General features: G+C 49.0%; 1 pseudogene; it reads right to left on the bottom strand.

Annotated features, from left to right (window-relative positions):
- Nucleotides 1-4,988: 4,988 nt before the first annotated feature.
- LOC144681445 (DNA-directed RNA polymerase II subunit RPB3 pseudogene) lies at nucleotides 4,989-7,446 on the bottom strand (annotated as a pseudogene).
- Between the last annotated feature and the right edge of the window lie 351 nt (nucleotides 7,447-7,797).

Below are 7,797 nucleotides of genomic sequence, written 5' to 3'. Positions count from 1 at the left end.
GTTGGCCTCCACGAGAGGGGTGCAGAGCAGCTCAATCTCACTCCAGCTACCCCTTCACCTCAACGAGTACCCGCTTAGGCACCCATAGGGAGGTGTGGATGTCCGGGGAGCACAAAGAGGTGGCGCAGGGTTAGGAAGGTTAAGGAGGTGTAACTCTTTTGTTACAAAACAAATAAAACTAAATTAACAAATCAAGGGACAAAGTAAAAGGCAGCCCCTTAAAGGGAAACTGCAAAAACAAAAGATAAAATGCAAAGGAAATTTACCAACATTAAATCAAAATGTGATTAAAAGGGTCAATAAAACACCCCAGTCCCCGTGGTGCCCACCAAGCATGGAAGACCTCGACGGTGCCAGCAGACACCGCGTGCTCCCTCTCCAGGGACACCCGGCTGTGAAGAGGGGCAGACAGTCGGGTTGGGCGACCCCCTGGATCACCTGCTGCCTGGAACTGTTAATGGTCAATGTGGCCAGGCCCAGGAGCAGGTTCACAAGGAGGTCCTCCTGCCGCCCACACCCCCCCCCCCCCCCCCCCTCCGCACTGGGTGCCCATAGATCAGGAGCGGGGGCTGAAATGCAAACAAAACAACAGGAAAAGGTTTTTCCAAGAAACTAAAAAGTGGGTGCAACTGCAACAGCCAACATATGGGCTCCACAAGGCCGCAGAAGATGCAGGCATCTCGGGAGTCAATGAACCGACACATCCTGCGGTTGTACGGGACTGCTGCATGCAACACCTTCCACCCCAGGTCCCTGATGGAAAAGGGGAGGGCACCTCCGTAGAGGGCCCCCCCCACTGGGGATCTCCGCTGCTGGATGCCAACAAGGCACGCCAGGACGTGTCTGGGTGGCGGGTGAGGGCAAGGAAGTGAAGGGTGTGCAGCAACAGCAGCCCATACAGGAAACCCCTCCGCGCCGTGCTAAAGGACACGGAGGGCATTTCCGCGAGGTGACTCAGGTTGCAGGGCACCGGATCCCGAGGGAGGGCTCGGGGCTTAGGGTCCAATGCAGAATTCTGTCCGAACAGGAGTGCGCTCGGACGGAAGACCACCGCGCACCTGCGCCACCTCGAGACCCAGAATGACGTTGGGGTGGAGCACGACCGTTGTAAGGTCTTCACTGGCATTGGCTGCGAGCTAGACGTCCATGGACGCACGATGAACCAACTCCTGTGATAGCATCCAGCCTACTCCTCCGCCACCCAGCACGTCCCCGATCCTGGTCACCCTGGCAGCCACTGCCCTCCTCTCCGCCAGCCACTGAAAAGGCCGGAGGTGCGGATTCCTGAGCAGCGGCTCTCTGACAATAGCTGCTACTCCTAACAGCAGAGAGCTGCATCACGAGGCGACCATGTTCCAGACTTTGATCAGGTCCTGGTAAAAGACAGGCAATGCCTACAAGGAGCCACGAAGGCTCCTCAGGTCTACAAACAGGAGCTACATGTCATAATTCAGGCCGTGCACCTGGTGGAAGAAATGTATCGCCAGGGCACACCATCTCGGAGGGGGCTCGATGTAAAAGTATCGCTGCAGGGTCTGAAGGCGGAATGTCGCCACCTGGGTGCATAGGCACACCAGCACCTGATCGCCCTCCCTAAGCGGGAGACTCAGAACCTCAGCAGCGACCCAGTGCAGACCTTTTGTCCCAGAAGAAATCGATGAGCATTCCCTGGATTTTTGTGACAAAATTCGGGGGAGGGGTCAAAGTGACCAGCCGGTACCACAACATGGCGGCAATCAGCTGGTTTATGACCAGCAGTCAACCCCGGTAAGACAGCACTTGGAGCAGTCCTGTCCAGCACCGCAGGCGCGTGGTGACTTTAGCCTCCAGCTCCTGCCAGTTTGCCAGCCAGAATTCCTTAGCAGGTCAGTGGGGGACCCCCAGGTAGAGGAGGCTGGTCCTGGTCCAGGTGAAAGGCCTAAGCTCCTCAGGTAGGGGATCCATCTGCCACTGACCGAGGAGTCCAGAACACTTGCCCCAGTTGTTACTGGCAGAGGACGCGGCAGAGTAAACCCGCTGGCACTCACACAACCTCCGCAGGTCAGCCGGGTGGGTGAACTTGAGAAGCACGTCAAAGGCATAAGCCAAGAACCTCCCTTGGTTAAGTCTGAAGGCCCCTATGTTGGAAAGTGCTGGCCACCATTTGGATGGCCAGATATTAGTGCGCTTCATGGCTGCCCGAAATCGCACCTACCCCCGCCCCTTTCCACCTGACCGATTGATAGCAGCTTTGGCCACTGGACTGCATGCTCAGGTGCAGGCATTCTCCTAACCTGTGCTGCAAGGCTGCACTGTTAGCTTGAACCATGGGGGAGACTGGTCCAAACCGGGATGATGACATTGCAAGGGGCTGGGAGCATCTCCACCAGTGACTGCTCCATGGCCCAGCTTTAGCAAGGAGATTGTACAGTGTAGACTTGTACAGCGCACAGATTGGTACAGATTGTACTTCTCTTTAGCTCTGAAGAAGAATCATATGGACTCAAAACGTTAACTCTGTCTTTCTCTCCACAGATGCTGTTAAGACCTGCTGAGTTTTTTCAACATTTTCTGTTTTTGCTTCAGATTTCCAGCATCTGCAGTATTTTGCTTTTATCCTAGTTTGCACAATGTGCCCTGTTGTCCAACTAGTCAGCAGTCCACTAAAACGCTCATTAGTTTGCAGTTTGCGCCTGAGGAGTAAAAAGCTCTTGAGCACTTGGTGGCACTTTGATGCCTCTGCATTGCGTGGGCGGGCAGATATCTAGGGGCCCTACTCCAATCATATCAATGTGGCTGCACCTGAACTGTCTCAGCTGCGGAGGAATGGTCACTTTATATAAAGTGTCCTTATTGTGTGGCTGCTTCCCTTGCCCATCCATCACCCTGCGCCCACCCCGCACATGCCTGTACGCTACCTTCAACTGCAGGGCAGCCTTCTCCACACCCAGACCAAAGTCGCCTCAACCTTGAAGTCCAACAGGCAATCCTCGTGAATGCTCCACAACATGACTGTGCACTCACCTCCGAGTTCCCCTCAAAGTGCAGCCCGCCAAGAGCACGCCTTACATATGCTGTTGTGAAACACATCGGCGTGCATTCATGCTGACATGGGTGGACGATCCAGTGGGGTAGAATGAGTCTGGCGGGCTAGCCTTAGAATGATTTGCTGATTACAATGAGGTTCCCAGTATCCGATGACGGGAAACGTGGCCTGCCGTCAATGTGCTGAGCGAGCAACCGCAAACTGATTTCACGATGCCGTGAAACCAATTTTTGGCCTTCTCGCCATATTGTCCTCTCACACCACCAAACACGCCTGACCGCCAGTGGGCATGGACTATTCTACCCACAATTATGGAATGCAACTACTAACAACAGGTCAAAATTCTGTAACTCATATAATTAAAAATGGAATTTGATTTATTCAGGTCTTCAGTGTGGTGGTGGTCCTAATCGTAAACAGTCAGTATTGAAGAATGTGATCCCAAAAAATAAATGAAAAATCACAGATTCATATATAATAGTAATAATAAATTAACATGTCGTGCTTTATCATTATCACAAATGAAAATTAAAGGATTGTATAACTGTTTCGTAAGAGGTTGGATTTAAGGAAGGTCAGTTTTTGGAACAACTATGAAAAGCGTACATGGGACATTGTCATTTCTCTTCATGCTACATAAGAACATAGGAAATGGGAGCAGGTGTGGGCCATTTGGCCCATTGAGTTTGCTCCACCATTCAATAAGATCATGGCTGACTTTTACTCCACTTTCCTGCCAGCCTCGCATCACCCTTGACTCCCTTGTCAATCAAAAATCTGTCTAATTCAGCCTTGAATATTTTCAATGACCCAGCCTCCACTACTCAGTGGGGAAGAGAATTTCGAACTCTAACAACCATCTGTGAGAAGAAATTCCACCTCATCTCCATCTTAAATTGGAGACCCTTATTTTGTAACTGTGTCCCCTAGTTCTAAACTCCCCCCTGAGGGGAAACATCCTTTCAGCATCCACCCTGTCAAGTTCCCTCAGAATCTTATATCTTTCAATGAGATCACCTCTCATTCTTCTAAATTTCAACAGGTATGGGCCCAACCTGCTCACCCTTTCCTCATAAGATAACCCCTTCATCCCAGGAATCAGCCTTCTCCGAACTGCTTCTAATGCACCTATATCCCTTCTAAAGTAAGGTGGCCAAAAGTGTACATATTTGGTTTCAGCAGGTACTACCTGGATCCAAGTGAAGAGGAATCTGTAATTGCATGCCGATATATGAATCCCACCTTTCTTGACATACTTAGAACTCTCAATATGTTTACTTGAAGAATCCCAGCATTTTTAAACCCAGTTTGACACCACGCAGCAGTTAAACTCTACCTGCCGTTAATTTCATGATATGACCTCCTTCATGAAGTCTTGCACCACTTTCCCACAGAATTGAGTCCGAACCCAACTATGAAGTCGCACATGTTAATTTTGCATAGTTTGCATTTATAATGGCCTTAGTTTATTTATAATGACAATGCAAGGCACAGTGTAGCCACAGCAAAATAAAAGTGACAATAAATCTGCACCTTTTTCCCCCTTCCATTTCTCCGCCATCTTTTATGAACACACTGTCTCCTCATAGGATACAGTCCCACAGACACCAGTGGCTCTCAGTACTCCAGTCAAATAGTAATTCTTTCTATGGGGATCTAGGCAGTCAATGTTGATGGCCTGCTGAATTATACGATGCATCATGCCAACCCTAATTCTGTCATCCAACTGGGGAAAAAAGCGCTTTAATTAATTTTCTTTATTTAAAAAAAATTGCTGAATAGTAAATAAGCCTTAATGATAAGCCAATCATTTCAGGCCATATTGTAACTTAAAATGAGGAGCTGAAGGAGTTCTTCTGAATGCTGCTACTCTACAACTAGCTTTGCATTTTGAAGATGGGGAAGTGTCTAATCATTTTATGATGGCCATTTTGACCTGTTTTGTAATGTTCTCTCAGATATTTTATGAATAAAGTATACTTTTGCAAAAATGAAACATTCCCAAAGGATACACCATGTGCCTCAGTGCATTGTCGGGGTCCTATTTGAAGGACACCTCTGCTGTTGTGTTCCATTTGGCATGTTCCTTCCCGAAACCCTGCTTGGCGTAAGCTCAGAGCCTCAGCTCCTGCCCCTTCCATAACTTCACAATTAGGATATCATCCTGTTCCACATAATCATCGGGATCATTGTCTCGGCCACGAGGTATGACAGGGATAACCCGGAATTTTTAGACAGTAGTTCCCGTGAGGTGACGAGTCGAGTCTGATCTTCATGTAACTTCACATCGAGCGTCAACTCCACTCCGGGAGCATTCCGGGCAGAACTCATCACACGTACAGTCCCCTGAATACTGCATCTCATCCACAACGTCATCACTCAATAGAGGAATGGATCCATTTCCATGTGCAATGAATTCATCATGGAGTTCTGAGGAATTTGCAATAATCTGAACCCAACCAATGGCCAAAGTTGCCACTTCGGTCATGCGAACTCTGCGTAGAGCATTTGCCACTGATAACTCTGTATTCTCCACGATGAACTTCACATTCTCGTCTGTCGGCTAGTTCGCCTACGGCATGTCGGTGAAAGCCCCAAAAGTGACTACTCTGAACTTGACGTTGAGGAGATTCAGGCTCCGTATGACCCGAATGGCAAACCCAGAAAGGTTTTATTTCAATGTGGAATCTTCGGGAGAACTACGCCCTGAGACCATCGTGCTGTCAGCTCTCTCTGGGCTGAAGAAGAAACTGAGTGACCTGCAGACAATGCTGAGTCATGAAACCCAGAGTGATGTGCCCACCATCAATTAGTGAGATCCAGACTGATGATGACCATTGGCCCAGCACTGGTGGTGTGGGGAGTATCCATCTCTCTCCAAACCCGGGGTGGAGGGGTGGTGGGGGTAGTCTGGACTTGTCCAGACCACAGGGATGGCTGCACCAGACTCTCTGCACCCTGACGTGTATAAGCTGTACATTTGCACCTCCGTTTTGTGGGGCCTATTTGCCTTTCCTTTGTTCATTTGTAAACATTATTAAATCTGTTTTGATCCCCGCAAAAAAGTATGTTCCCATGGGAACTGGGCTGACCGATCCTTTGTCCCCTTCACCGTTAGGTCAGACGGCCTGAAGGTGCTGGGGATATGGTTTGGAGAGACCAGGGCATGCGTTAGAAACTGGAAGGAGTGAGTGGCTATGATGCTCCCTCTCCATTGCGGGTAAGAACCTGGTCATCAGGGGTGAGGCACTCTCGGTGCTGCTGTACGTGGCACAGGTCTGGTCCATTCCTCAATCCTGCGCAATGGCAATCACCCAAGCCATCTTCTGCTTTATCTGGAGGTCGAAAATGGATCGTGTTCGCAGCGACGCGATGTACAAGCCTCTAGATAAAGGGGGAAAAAACGTGCCCAACATCGCCCTCACCCTGATGGCCACCTTTGTGTGTGGTTGCAACAAGCTGTGCGTAGACCCTCGGTATGCAAACACCATGTGTCACTACGTGCTGAGGTTCTACCTGGCCACGGTGTTGCAAAGGATGGGTCTGGCCACGCTGCCGCGGAACGCTCCAAGTAGTTGGACCATGTCGTACCACCTGTCCCTCGTGGAAAAATTTATGCAGAGAAACACCTTTGACCACAAGTCAATCAGGCAGTGGTCAGTATGTAATGCCCTGCAGGAAAAAGAGATGGTGGATTCTGTCGGATGGTTCCCCTAGCAGACGGTCAAAGTCATTTGGCAGAATGCCTCATCACCAGAACTTTCCAACAAGCACCAAGATGTAGCTTGGCTGGTGGTGAGAAAGGCCCTCACCGTCAGATCCTTCCTACACACCAGGAGTCTCACCCCCTCCGCATGTTGCCCTCGAGGTGGCTGTGGCAGGGAAGAGACCGTTGTTCACCTCCTCGTGGAATGTGCTTTTGCAAAGAAGGTCTGGAGAGAGATACAGTGGTTTTTGTCGAGGTTCATTCCGAGCAGTCCTGTGACACAGGACTCTGTGCTCTACGGGCTGTTCCCAGGGACACACACCGAGACAAACATCAACTTCAGCTGGAGGATCGTCAACTCAGTGAAAGACGCTCTTTGGTCTGCCCGAAATTTGTTGGCCTTCCAGCGCAAAGAGTTGTCCCCGACCGAGTGTTATAGACTGGCACATTCCAAGGTCCAGGACTATGTGCTGAGGGACGCACTAAAGTTTGGGGCAGCCACCGCAAAGGCGCAATGGGGAAAGGTCGCTGTCTAAGACCTTTCAGCCATAGTGCACCGAGGGGCTGGGAATTGTATAGACCCCTCAGGCTGTATCACTCACATTGAATGTATGCAGTGACTATTACATGTATCACAATTATATTGAAGCACCTCAGAGTGCAACATGATCTATGTAGACAACTTAAATACCGTTGCACTGTCTGTTATGACCATTTTGAAATGTCTGTAATGTTCCTTGATTGCATTGAAGCACCTCAGGGTGCGACATGAACTATGTAGAAAACTTGAATATTATTGCACTTTTTGTGATGCCCATTTTGAAATGTTTTGTAATGTTCTTTCAGATATTTTATGAATAAAGTATATTTCTTCAAAAAAAGAGTATGCCCTCATGAAAAGGTTTTCAGTTTTGCATTACAATTGGTGCAGTCTGATTAATTTTAAAGTCTCTTATACTTCACAATTCATAAATGGTTAATCTTAAAAAAGATATTTTGGTTTTCAACAAACCAATCAGACACTTTCACAAAATGATGCTGTCAACATTCCTACCCTTCCCACAAA

This window comes from Cetorhinus maximus, chromosome 6 (genome assembly GCF_964194155.1).
Source record: "Cetorhinus maximus chromosome 6, sCetMax3.hap1.1, whole genome shotgun sequence".
NCBI classification, from domain to species: Eukaryota; Metazoa; Chordata; class Chondrichthyes; order Lamniformes; family Cetorhinidae; genus Cetorhinus; species Cetorhinus maximus.
The sequence above is the reverse complement of the archived record's forward strand: the minus strand, read 5'-3'. Positions and strand labels throughout refer to the sequence as shown.